The 13,611-nt window shown below is 40.2% G+C and overlaps 1 long non-coding RNA gene across 2 annotated transcripts; it reads right to left on the minus strand.

Annotated features, from left to right (window-relative positions):
- Window positions 1-90: 90 nt before the first annotated feature.
- On the minus strand, window positions 91-3,926 carry LOC307139854. Of its 2 annotated transcripts, none has more exons than XR_013818179.1 (5): window positions 3,661-3,926; window positions 2,839-2,891; window positions 2,018-2,184; window positions 1,291-1,461; window positions 91-640 (listed from the first exon to the last, which is right to left on the minus strand). It is a non-coding gene; the product is annotated as an uncharacterized lncRNA (long non-coding RNA). The 2 variants fall into 2 exon arrangements; XR_013818180.1 differs by having other exon boundaries at window positions 93-640; window positions 1,226-1,461.
- Window positions 3,927-13,611: the final 9,685 nt, after the last annotated feature.

The raw sequence follows: 13,611 nt of genomic DNA on the forward strand, positions 1-13,611 counted from the left end.
CCTAATCCTATTCAATCATTAATACTTACTGAATTACATTAATTCTTACATTAATCTATCCCACAGAAGTAATCCAAACAGACAATTATTATGAAATATAAAATTCTTTATTTAAAACATTTTAAGTGCTTTAACTTAAACATTTAAATGTGTGGAAAAAGTTCACTTTAAAACATCCTCGAATCAAATCTTATTTTCAGAAAATCATGTATAAAAGTAATCAGATTGCATTCAATATCACTTATTATTTAAATTTACATTTATGCATTTGGCAGACGACTTGCATTGCATTCAAGATACACATTTTACATTTTGTCAGTTCTTGCTTTCCCTGGGAATTGAACCCATGACCTTGCTAGCGCCCCACACTATTGTTTGAGCTACAATTTTAAAAACTCTGCAGAAAATAGTTGGTAGAATACTGTAAATAGTTGGTTGAAGAATACTGTAACTTTGGTGCAAAATACACATATACATGAATAAAATATAAACAAAGAGCAAATTAATTCTGAAACAAGTTATCACAACACAACACAAACACAAACACAAGTTTCATGTCTGTACCGATCTGTGCCATCTTCCACATTGGATGATTCCAAACAGGAACCAGGATTCTGCTCCATTATGGCAAGAAGTCCCTCTAGATAAGAATGATATGAAGTTAGTCATATAATTTGAGTATACACAAACTTTTTACACTGTTGGAATTTAATAAAAAATAATAATCCCATTACAATTCATCATAATGGTAAAATACTATTTTATAGACAGTTAACACTTTGAGGTGCACCTAGCTCAACGTATGCTGTCTAGTCTAATCCAGTCCTGCAATGCCTTCATGAAGATGTGAAATGAAATGTTCGGTTTTTGTTTTAGCTGGTGATTCAATGTAATGAATATTTTGAAGAATGTACTTTGTAGTGATGCTGAACCTGATTGCATATTAGAGAGGTGTCTGTTATTTAGCTTAACAAAATTGATATTGAGTAAAAAACTAAAGAAAACTGTTAGTACATAATAGTAGCAGCAGCACAAACTATATGCTCCAAAAAAGTAATATTACTGAATCACCTCAACGTGATTTCACAAACTATTTAATCAAAAACAACAATGTAACCTTTTATTGCAGGATGGATTACATGTATACTGCATTAGCTTTAGTAAGGTATCCTCAAACTTAATGCTGCATTCACACGGGGCGCCGGCGTTAACGCTTCTCATTTACTTTGAATGGGTGACGTCATGCTTTGCTGAACTGAATTGTGGGTTCCGTCGCGTCGCTTCACTCACGTTGCAAGCGGCAGAAGTTGAAAGGCGTGTTGGACATCAGCTGTGGCTGGATGCAACCAATCGGCGAGAGTAGCCGCGTGCAGGCGGGGAGGAGCTGCAAACACAGACATGAAGTCTGACACTTTCTGCTTCCCGCAGTACCGCTCGCGCGGTGTTTGCACACTTTATTAGCTGAAGTGAAATAAATGCAATATTTGTCAATACACAGATGTTTCAGAGACATTTTTTGTCATGTAATACTTTATGCACTGATTAATACAGCGTGTGTTTGTACAAGAATAAAGTTCAACACATAAGCCTAAACTATCAATGAAGTGCGGTCTACATTTTTCATCTATTTTATTTTGATAAACATGACAATATAACATCGCAACTACATGAAAAGAGGTTTAACTGTTATAAAAAAGAGATTTGTGCACATTAGAGGAACTGAAGGTTTTAGAATAAACACGAAACACACGTGATCGCTGTCATGCGGAGAATCTGGCCAATCGTGGAACAGCTGTGTCGTCATCAAAGTCTGTGCAGTCGCTCTAGAGAAACTGCACCGGCTGTATTAGCCGACTGCTCTCGAATCGCTCTCGCGGTGCTTTGATGCCATACGTCACTGTCACGTGGCGTCGGCGCTGTGTCAGGTCAGACAAAATTTCTAACCGGCATGACGCCCTGTGTGAATGCAGCGTAAGTGTCTGTGTACATTACATATCCTATTAAAAAAGTGTCTCACCTAGTCCAAGTTTTTCCATTCAAACTCCATTAGGTGGCGAAGGAAGGATGACACTCTGTTGTTGATTACAGTTGTCTTCCTGTTAACAACTTCCCCGGTCTTCCAACTCACTCTGGTTTTGGTGGTGCATCTTGTTCCCACCTCTGGGTTTTTCCTCACGAAAAAAACTTAAAGCAAGAGAAAATTAAGAGAATAAAGATATTTTAAATTTCATCACCCTTAGTGCCTTTGCTTTAAATGTTTTTGGTAACACTTTAGAATAATGGTCTGTCATTAAACGGATAGTTCACAAAAAAAAAAAAAAGTAAATTCTGTCATTTTACTCGCCCTGTAGTTCTAAACCTTTTAAAGAATGTTTGTAACCAGACAATTTTGAGGCACCATTCACTTCCATAGTAGGAAAAAATTACTATAGAAGTGAATGGTGCCTCAATCTGTTAGGTTACAAACATTCTTCATCTTCTTTTGTGTTCAGAAATGTATTCAGGTTTGCACTTGAGCAACATTATTCTAAAGTTTTGCCATGTTTTTTTCATAAATTATATTTCATCTGCCAAAATCATCCAAAAATTGTCCAGGACTGCTTAAATTCCAGAAAATAAAATTATAATCTGTCAATCCTGGACAAACACAGTTTTGGATTATTTTAGTATAATATAATTTATGAAAAAAAACATGGTACATGGCTAGTTACAGCTAAAAAGAGGTGGAAAAACTAAATAATTTTGTGATTCAGTTAAACAGTCCCGACTAAAACATACAAGAAAAACTTTGAATTATCAGTAATATGTGGAGAAACAAAGAGGAGTAATGTTACTTACCGTTGTATGAGTTCCAGTGTCGCACAGCACAGGCAGGCTCCTGGTATTCATATCTAAAGTGTAAAATAAATAATGTCAATCCAAATGTAAACTTTGCTTGTTAACGACATTATTTTTTGCAACTAGTGGCCAACGTTAATTTACTAACTAACGTCGTCCTAATGTACGCAAAATCTTCATTGTATTGGTAAAGTTAATTCAATAAACTCACTAACGTTAAGTCTTTTTAAAAATAAAACGTTAGGTTTATGTTACCTCAGTTTTAGTACCAAAGCTGAAGCAAATGATAACCTAACGTTATGTAAAGTATGTTGTCCGGGCCGAGAGCTCTCTCCTCGGGCAAAACTTACGACGCTCGCTGCACTGGTTCCTAATCTAATTCAATAAACTCATTTTTTTTTTAATAAAACGTTAGGTTTACCTCAGTTTTTAGCAGCAAAGTTTAAGCAAATGATAACCTAACGTTATAAAGTATGTTGTCCGGGCCGTGAGCTCTCTCCTCGGGCAGTAACGTTACACACGACGCTGGCTGCACTGGTTCCTAATCTAATTCAATATACTCATATTTTTTAAATAAAACGTTAGGTTTACCTCAGTTTTAGCAGCAACGTTTAAGCAAATGATAACCTAACGTTATGTAAAGTATGTTGTCCGGACTGTGAGCTCTCTCCTCGGGCAAAACTTACAACGCTGCACCGGTTCCTAATCTAACGTTAATTCAATAAATTCATAAAACGTTAGGTTTACCTCAGTTTTTAGCACCAATGCTGACAAGCTAAAATTGGGGTGCAGACAACCGCGGATAGTACAAATCCCACTTACCTTGCTTGTTTGCCGTTCTCACGGGGGATGAAAAAATCTTCGCAGGGTGTCCGGACACAGCTCACATGTTCTCTGGAACCGTGAGCTCTCTCCTCGGGTGAAACTTTCAACGCTGCACTGATGGTTCCTAATATAAATCTCAAGCAAATCCTGTCGATCCCAATTGTGCCAAATAGGCCGTTGTGGTAAATACAGTATTATACTTTATTTTTTAAAAATACAGGAAATCACTGTATTTGGTGTTTGACGTCATAGAAAATACCCATGATGCAACGGGAATTACAGTTATTTACTGTAAAGAGAATTTACAGTATTATACTGGGTGATATATAGTAATTAACTGTACAAATTACAGAAATGTCTAACAGTGTAGATAAGACCCTTATTCATCGTCTGGTGTCGTTTAAAGCCCTTTGAAGCTGCACTGAAACTGTCATTTGAACCTTGAACCGTTTGGGGCCCATTGAAGTCCATTATATGGAGAAAACCCCTGGACTGTTTTCATCCAAAACCTTAATTTCTTTTCGACTGCAGATAGAAAGACATGGACATCTTGGATGACATGGGGTGAGGAAATTATCAGCAAAAGTTTATTTAAAAGTGAACTAATCCTTTAACAAACTGGATTTGTCTGGACTGAGTCTCTTTTACAGATCACTCTTCAAATCATGGACACTTTTCAAGTTCTCACAGAATGAAAGTGAATTTGTGGCTGAATTTTGTTTCTTTAATTCTGCTCTGGATGTGGATGTTCTTAAATCGGACCCTCTTAGAAAAGCCATGTGGGCACTAAACACTTTCACATCATCTTCCGTGGAACTCACATCTGTGGATTTGCATGTTAGTGTTGCTCGAGATAATGCATCTGCTAGGACTATGTATTTTCCTGGAGTATAGACTAATTCAAAGTCATACCGTTGCATTCTCATCATTAGACGCTGAATGTGTGGAGACATCTCTTTCAGATTTTTTCTGATAAGGTTAAAGTCTTATGTTCCGGTTCTGCTGTGAACGATGGTAAGCCATAGACATAGTCATGAAATTTCTCAAATCCGAAGACGAGTCCAAGGCATTCTTTTTCGATCTGAGCATATCTGCATTGAGTTTGCGTCATCGTCCTAGAGGCATAGGCTATCGGTTTCCAGCCGTCAGCATCTGCTTTAGTAAGACTGCGCCTAGAGACCATCCTTTGATGCGTCCGTGGAGATTTTGATACTCTTATGCCTAGTTCAGGCTGCACGGTTTTCAAACTCGTTGGATCACTGCTCTTTTCACACTGCATGACTATCTGGGCCAGCATTCAGTCTCTGCTGTGTTCACACTGACCGATGGATCGGCCACAGGGAGTTTCACACTGCATGACTGTACAAGAGGAAGAATCGCAGACAGCTCTGTCCCGTCCGCAAATTACGTTTCACAACAAAACACACACAAGAAGTGAGAAGGAAACAGCGCAAGATCACAAGTGCGTCAGACTGGAGTTCTCACGCGAGACAGGAATTGTTATTAAAAATATAGACTGCAGTGCAGAAACTTGCGATCCAAATTGTCTGTGCGCTGATTTGCAGCAAAAAGGAGAAAAAGAAAAAAGATTATGGAGGAGGAAATGGTTGGGGAGTGTTACGGCCATAACCAGCAAATAAGGCTCATTAATCAAATTAACTTAAACAGCTGATTCGGACCGAACACATAAGTCAATCACAGACACAAAGTAACGCTTCAAGACGCCATGTACGCCTTCATTTACTATAAAAAATGAACAAGAGAAACAAATGTACACAATCCAAAAGAGAATACAAATCAGAATCCAAATCAGGTCAACCTATTAACAAACATAAATCAAACAAGTAATAAACAACAGTAAACTGGTAGGACAACTAAGAAAGTAAACAGAGAACACCTGCCTACGCCTGTACTCAGCAGTTCTTACCTGGCTTCCGACAAAACAAAGACAAGTGAATCTTCCGGGTCTCTGCTTACCTCCATACTCTTTCTAAATAACCATAAAGTGACATAATGAAATAATTCCTACCAGTTACTGAACTTATGGAAAAGTGAGTAAATAATGCTAAGTCTCAACAAATAATTATACTCAACAAAACCACAAAGAACCTAATAAAGAAAAGAGAATGGAGAGGCGAGGAGAGCGGCAGCCGTGATGTCCACAGGACACGAGATGAGAGAGAGAGACCATCCATGTCGCCGCCAACGCCCTTTTATCCGGTATCCCGGGTGACGTCATGTCTTTGTCACAAGTTGGGGAATTCCCCCGCCACCTATGGACTCAAAACGGTATCAGCACAAATATACGTAACACCCTCACCCTTAAGTGAATAAATTGTAGAAATGAAAAGATCTTACCTAAAAAACAATTTATTCCCATTAAACACAGGATAAGGCATCAGCGATGACATTGTCTCGACCCCGAATGTAACGGATGTCCAATTCAAAAGTCTGTAAAAACAGACTCCAACGCATCAGGCGTTGATTGTTGTTTTTCATTCGGTTCAAGAACACTAAGGGGTTGTGATCGGTGTATACGATCAACGGACATGAAACAGAACCAATATACACATCGAAGTGATGAATGGCAAGGACAAGAGCGAGTGCCTCCTTCTCAATAGTGGAGTAACCACGCTGATGTTTATTGAATTTGCGTGAAAAATAGCAAACGGGATGCTCAACACCAGCCTGATCTCGTTGAAGTAACACGGCTCCCGCACCTGTGTCACTTGCATCGACAGCAAGAAAGAACGGAGTAGAGAAATCAGGAGCGGACAAAATAGGGGAATTAATCAGAAGCGCCTTAATCTGCTCAAAACTTATTTGACACGACTCGGACCATTGAAAAGGCACCTTTGGGCTCAGGAGGTCAGTTAAAGGAGTGGCAACAACAGAAAAATTCCTACAAAAATTCCTGTAGTACCCCACCATACCCAAGAACCGTCGAAGGTCGCGTCTCGTTTTCGGCACGGGAAATTTAGTAATAGCCTCGACCTTAGACTCAACAGGTCGAACTTGCCCCCCACCAACAATCTTTCCCAGATACGTTACCGTAGCTCGACCGAATTCGCACTTAGCCAAATTAACCGTAAGGTTAGCACTAGACAGACGACTGAACAGTTCCTCCAGCTGTTTTACGTGTTCTGACCAAGACGCGCTGTAAATAACCAGGTCATCCAAATACGCCTCAACATTACGCATGCCCTCAAGGACACGATTTACCAACCTCTGGAATGTTGCCGGAGCATTTCGTAAACCGAAAGCCATTACGGTGTAATGTAGGAAATGGTCCGGTGTAACGAATGCCGAAATCTCTTTGGCACGATCCGACAAAGGCACCTGCCAGTAACCTTTAAGCAGATCGATTTTGGTAACGAAAGCAGCATTTCCAACATGATCCACGCAATCTTCCATCCGAGGCAATGGATAACTATCTGGTTTTGTCACAGCATTAACGCGTCTAAAATCAGTACAAAAACGAAACGTATTATCAGACTTTTTAACCAGCAAACAAGGTGAGCTCCAAGGACTAAAACTCTGTTCTGCAATGTTGTTTTCAAGCATGAAAGTCACCTCTTGCTGCAACTGAGTTCGTTTCTCAGGACTTACCCGATACGCATGCTGTTTAATCGGCAACGAGTCGCCAACGTCAATATCATGTTCAATCAGCGAAGTACGAGAGGGAACATCAGAGAACAGATTACTGTACATACGAATAATGTCAGTCATGTCAGCGCGTTCGGTAACGGTTAAATGGGAAAGGTACAAGTCAAGGTTTTGGATTATCTCAGAATTTTTCAACCTCCCCGTCACCAGTTCTAGAGGAGGAAACGCAACGTCACCATCATCCTCAGGAATAGACAGAACATCAGCACGTTCATAACCAGAGCACAATGGGCGGGTCCGAAGTTCAGCACCGGTCAGTGCCCCAGCATCAGGTAACTCAGCACTGGACAGCGCCTGCTCTTTGGTCACCAGAGAATCTGTAGGTGAAACAAGTAACACAGCCGACTTCTTTCCAGACGAATCTGGCAATCTCTCAAAATACGGCTTAAGCATGTTAATGTGACATAGACGAGTTTTTTTTCGTTTGTCAGAAGTTTCTATCACATAACCAAGCTCACTCACCTTCTCTTTCACCTGATAAGGACCATAGTAGCGAGCCTGCAAAGCAGACCCTGGGACAGGCAACAGCACCAACACCTTATCACCAGTAGCAAAACTACGAAGGTTAGCATTACAATCAAAACGTTTTTTCATCCGTCGTTGTGACATCTGCAAATTCTCTTTGGCTAATTCACATGCACGATGCAATTTAAAACGGAAGTCTGAAACATAGTCAAGAATGTTCTTAGGACTCATGTCATTAGTCCAATGATCTTTAATCAGCTTCAGTGGACCACGGACCGTATGCCCGAACACCAACTCGGCCGGACTAAAGCCCAACGACTCCTGCACTACCTCCCTAACTGCAAACATAACCATAGGCACTCCTTCATCCCAGTCTTTCTGGAACTCCAGACAAAATGCACGTAGCATTGATTTTAACGTCTGGTGGAACCTTTCGAGTGCTCCCTGGCTTTCTGGGTGGTAACAACTTGACGTGCAATGTTGGATATGCAACTGATCCAGAGCCTGTTTAAACAAACGGGACATGAAATTCGTACCTTGGTCCGATTGAATGGTACGAGGAAGGCCAAACAATGAAAAGAATTTAACGAGCGATTTCACAATCACTGGTGCAGTGATTTTCCGCAGAGGAATTGCCTCTGGAAACCGTGTTGACGCACACATAATAGTGAGCAAATACTGATTACCCGCCTTCGTGCGAGGCAAAGGGCCGACACAGTCGATCATCACACGCTCGAATGGTTCACCAACAGCTGGAATCGGATGTAATGGTGCTGGTGAAATTTTCTGGTTTGGTTTGCCAATCTTTTGACACACATGACAGCTTCGGCAATAACGTGCTACATCATTTTTCAAGCCAGGCCAAAAAAAATGCCTGAGAACACGATCAAATGTCTTATTCACGCCTAAATGACCAGCAAACGGACTATCATGCGCTAAACTCAGTATTTCGGAGCGATATGAGGAGGGAACTACTACCTGTTTAATGATTCGCCACTCATCATCAACAGATGCAGTTGGTGGTCTCCACTTCCTCATCAACACACCATCTTCAACAAAGTATCCTTGTGATACATGTTCGAGTTGCTCACTAGGAACAACGGCTTCAAAGAGGGATGATATTTCCTCATCTTTCCCCTGCTCAACAATAAGCTGTTCGCGGGACAGAGACAGTTTATCCAACCCTACAGAATATTCATCTCGACTCTTAACGGCGATGTCTGAACCGTCAGAGTTTGAACACTTAACCTCACCAAAATCTGAATTAGAAAGGAACGTATCGTTCAAATCAAAGTTCCACTCACCTTCTGATTTACTACGGTTTTGATTTTTCAGTCTCTGTTTCATAGCACGAGTGACAGCACACGAAGGAAATACCTCTGGGTATTTCTGAGCCAACTTGTCAGGAGTAGAACAGGAAAGAGGAACATTAGTTACCTCAGGGCTAGCAAAAACTTTTCCTCCCGCCAAGTCATTCCCTAAAATAAATGTGACATCTCGAACGGGAAGACACGGTCGCACTCCAACAACAACGCGACCAACAACAAGGGAGGATTCAATTTCAATTTCGTGCAAAGGCACGTTCACAAAGCCCATTTCGAATCCCTGTACTAAGACGCTCGAGCCAATAGAACTCTTATCAGACAACGGTAATATCCCTTCCAGAATAAAACTCTGAGCGGCGCCTGTATCACGAAGCATTTTAACTGGTTTCCTCGACCCAGCATTACCTGCCAAAGACACAAATCCGTCCATTATAAATGGCACATACCCCTGATCTTCACACATGTCAGCTTGAGATACTAACAACTCCAGTCCTTCCAGATGCGGCGAGGACATCATCAATAAACCTACTGGTTTAGGAACACTTTTTTTCTTCTTGAGCACATTGCACTCAGAAATAATGTGTCCACGTTTTTTGCAATAAAAACAAACAGGTGAGGACAACTTATCAGAACCCTCTGCCACTTTATCAGCAGGCAGAGTACGTTCAAGATTACGCTTAAAGGACCGATGACTATTGTTCACGGATGGAAATTTCGTTGAATCAGTGAACACGTTCTTATGCGTAAGTACATATTCATCAGCTAGCGCAGCAGCAGCTGAACATTTCAGAACTTTTTGCTCATTTAAATATGTTACAACGCGGTCTGGTAAACAGTTTTTAAATTCCTCTAAAAGAATCAGTTCACGGAGCTCTTCAAACGTGCTCACTTTCATTGAAGAACACCAGCGATCAAACATTGACTCTTTCTCACGAACAAATTCAACATAAGCCTCATCATTTTTCCGAAGATTACGAAATTTTTGTCGATACGCCTCAGGAACTAGTTCATAGACCCTAAGTACGGCTCTCTTTACTTGCTCATAATCAAGAGACTCTTCAACTGACAAAGAAGAATAAGCTTCCTGGGCTTTACCAGAAAACACACACTGCAACAGCATAGGCCAAAATGTTTTCGGCCATTTCATGTTGGTGGCAACACGTTGAAAAAGAGCAAAAAACTTGTCTACCTCTTGTTCTCGAAAAGGAGGAACAATACGAATATTTCGACTTACGTCAAAATCAGGAGCATCACTTACACCCCTCTCACGAGCTTTCAGCTCCATTTCCTTAAGGCGACAAGCTTGTTCCATTTCAAGCTTTTTCAGCTCAAGTTCATGTCTCTCACGCTCTCTCCGTCTCTCTCTCTCACGCTCCCATTCCTCTCTCTCCCTCAACAAAGTGGTGTCGTGCTCTTTAACCTGCAACTCCATTTTCTTCACCTGCATTGCAAGATCCTCCGAGCTACCCTCAGCTGATTCAGGATAATCTGTCAGCTTTTCCTCTTCACCAAAAACACCCTGCTTATGTAACGATTCTACAAGCAGAATCTGAAGTTCACGTTTAGATGAAGTATTACGAAAACTGACCTTATAATGAGCAGCGATTTTCATAAGATCTACTCTATTAACTTGAAACAGCTCCGCTTGCGTCGGATTCACAATAAAAGCAGTTAATTCGAACATATTTAGAATGAAACGTCCTACTGGGTTACAGAGAAAGAAGCGTGCACAACACGAGCCAAAATTCAAAAGTTCACATCAAGTTCCTGTGATTGACCAAAGTTACAAAGTAACAAATTCAAAGCACGTGGACAGATCAAAAGATCAAACAAAGCCACGGCGAAAAGAGATCGAGATTATTCAAATCATCCAGATCCCGGACGAGCCCCCAAATATGTTACGGCCATAACCAGCAAATAAGGCTCATTAATCAAATTAACTTAAACAGCTGATTCGGACCGAACACATAAGTCAATCACAGACACAAAGTAACGCTTCAAGACGCCATGTACGCCTTCATTTACTATAAAAAATGAACAAGAGAAACAAATGTACACAATCCAAAAGAGAATACAAATCAGAATCCAAATCAGGTCAACCTATTAACAAACATAAATCAAACAAGTAATAAACAACAGTAAACTGGTAGGACAACTAAGAAAGTAAACAGAGAACACCTGCCTACGCCTGTACTCAGCAGTTCTTACCTGGCTTCCGACAAAACAAAGACAAGTGAATCTTCCGGGTCTCTGCTTACCTCCATACTCTTTCTAAATAACCATAAAGTGACATAATGAAATAATTCCTACCAGTTACTGAACTTATGGAAAAGTGAGTAAATAATGCTAAGTCTCAACAAATAATTATACTCAACAAAACCACAAAGAACCTAATAAAGAAAAGAGAATGGAGAGGCGAGGAGAGCGGCAGCCGTGATGTCCACAGGACACGAGATGAGAGAGAGAGACCATCCATGTCGCCGCCAACGCCCTTTTATCCGGTATCCCGGGTGACGTCATGTCTTTGTCACAAGTTGGGGAATTCCCCCGCCACCTATGGACTCAAAACGGTATCAGCACAAATATACGTAACAGGGAGACACAGGGAGCAATGATTGAGTTGGAGGTACATAAATCATTTTGCAATGTGCTACTGTTGCGGCTGGTAAAGCAAATGTTTGTGCTTTGTTTCTGTTTAATATAATTGTAAATATATCTATTAAATACTGATATTATGGTCTATAACTCCTCCCTGAACCTCCAGCTGCCCTGTATCTTGCTCTCTCATTGGCTGTCGGTTAGGGGTGTGATGATAACCGCATCACCGCAATATTGCGGTAATGAGATGCCTACCGCGGTGTGAGGTCATCACCCAATTTTTTAATTTTTTTTCTGTGGTGAAAGTTACAGGAGTGCATATATAGTGTTTGATATGAACTATAAACACAATAATCTTTGCTTATAATTTAGTGTATTCCGTGAGCTCTTTATATGTTCAAGGGCTTCTGGAGAAAACAAAACCTTTCTGAGCAAGGGAGGGACAGTCCATTAAACATATTGGTGATTTATTGTGTGTGTGTGTGTCTGATTAGCCTATTATAAATTAACTGCTAGGTTTCAGTATTTGTGATTAGGGATGCTCATATTGACAGTTTAACGTTAACCGAAAGTAAGATTTTTCTCAGAGAAGGCGCCTGCGCTGCGGAGCCAGACGAAAGTAAGCAAGGCTTGAGAGGCTGTTTTCTGCCGCGGGTCTAACTGTCAACAGGCTGTGCTCCAGACTAACCCACATCACTTAGACATGTTACTTTTAAAAAATAAAAACCATACAAGGTGAGGATTGAGGTTGGCCTGCTATTTTTATTTGACGGAAAAAAACTATTCCGGTTCTTCAAAGCTTCAAACGGATTCAGTGTATTTTCGTTTAGTCAAAATTTAGATATGTCTAAAAAATATTTAGTGTATGCCTATTTATTTTATGCTTTTTATTAATATTTCTGTTGTCAGAAACGCTGCAGGTGCGTGAACATGTGAATCCAGGTTCTGTTGTTCAGTCTGTTCTGTAGCCTATGCTGCTGTTTGCACAGTAAATACACCCGTCTTTTTAACGGGTCACAGACATTCATTAATTGTATATTTATTTAATGCCAATTCTTATCAGTCAACGGTTAATAATCGGATAATGAGCAGCGGTTGTCGGTCGGGAAAATTAACCGAATGAGCATCCCTAGGCTACGTGTGATGTTTACACATAATGTTAAATTAAATACATACAAACACAGGCATAAAAGACAAAAGCATAACGTAAAGAATTGGAGTTAGATTTTAATTGCAAGTGGCGATCCTTCTCTTATGCGGTTTAGGCAATAGTTGACGGCACTAGCACCAGACGACATTATTCATGACTCGCTATTTGGCTGAAGAAATGGCGCCATTCCGTACCGTTGAGAAAAGAAGAGAAAGCTGCAGAAAGAACAAGTCGAGCTCAACCTGCCCTAACATTGCTTAGTTCTGATGAGTTGTGCTAAACTTCGATTCTTATTTCTTTAGACATTGTTTTTCAGGTAAAAGTCTGTGGATATAAACACACTCGTCCAAACGCAACTTGCTGAAACTTTGAATAATTTATTCTACAAAAAATGGGTTGCAAACAATGACAAAAACTGTTCCATTATTCCTATTAAACTCAAAAGATATCGAAAAAACAACAAAGTTATATAAATAAATTTTATATAATATTATTGTTGTTAATATGTCTATTCGGCCTAGCCTATGTTAATAATCCGATTTTTTTTTTTTAAGGCGAATACGAAACGAAATAACAATTTAAAATCCTGTGAATAACTGTGCAAAACTTATATGGAAACGCCAATCAATGCTCTGAATTTCTGCTTCCCATTCACATGATCAAGATAAGATAAGACTTAGATTTAGACTTGCCGGTTCACTTAAGCGGCCAAACAGCCGAGCACTTACTAGGCTAGCTCTTTAT

This window comes from Gobio gobio (assembly GCF_949357685.1).
Source record: "Gobio gobio genome assembly, chromosome: 16".
Taxonomy (NCBI): domain Eukaryota; kingdom Metazoa; phylum Chordata; class Actinopteri; order Cypriniformes; family Gobionidae; genus Gobio; species Gobio gobio.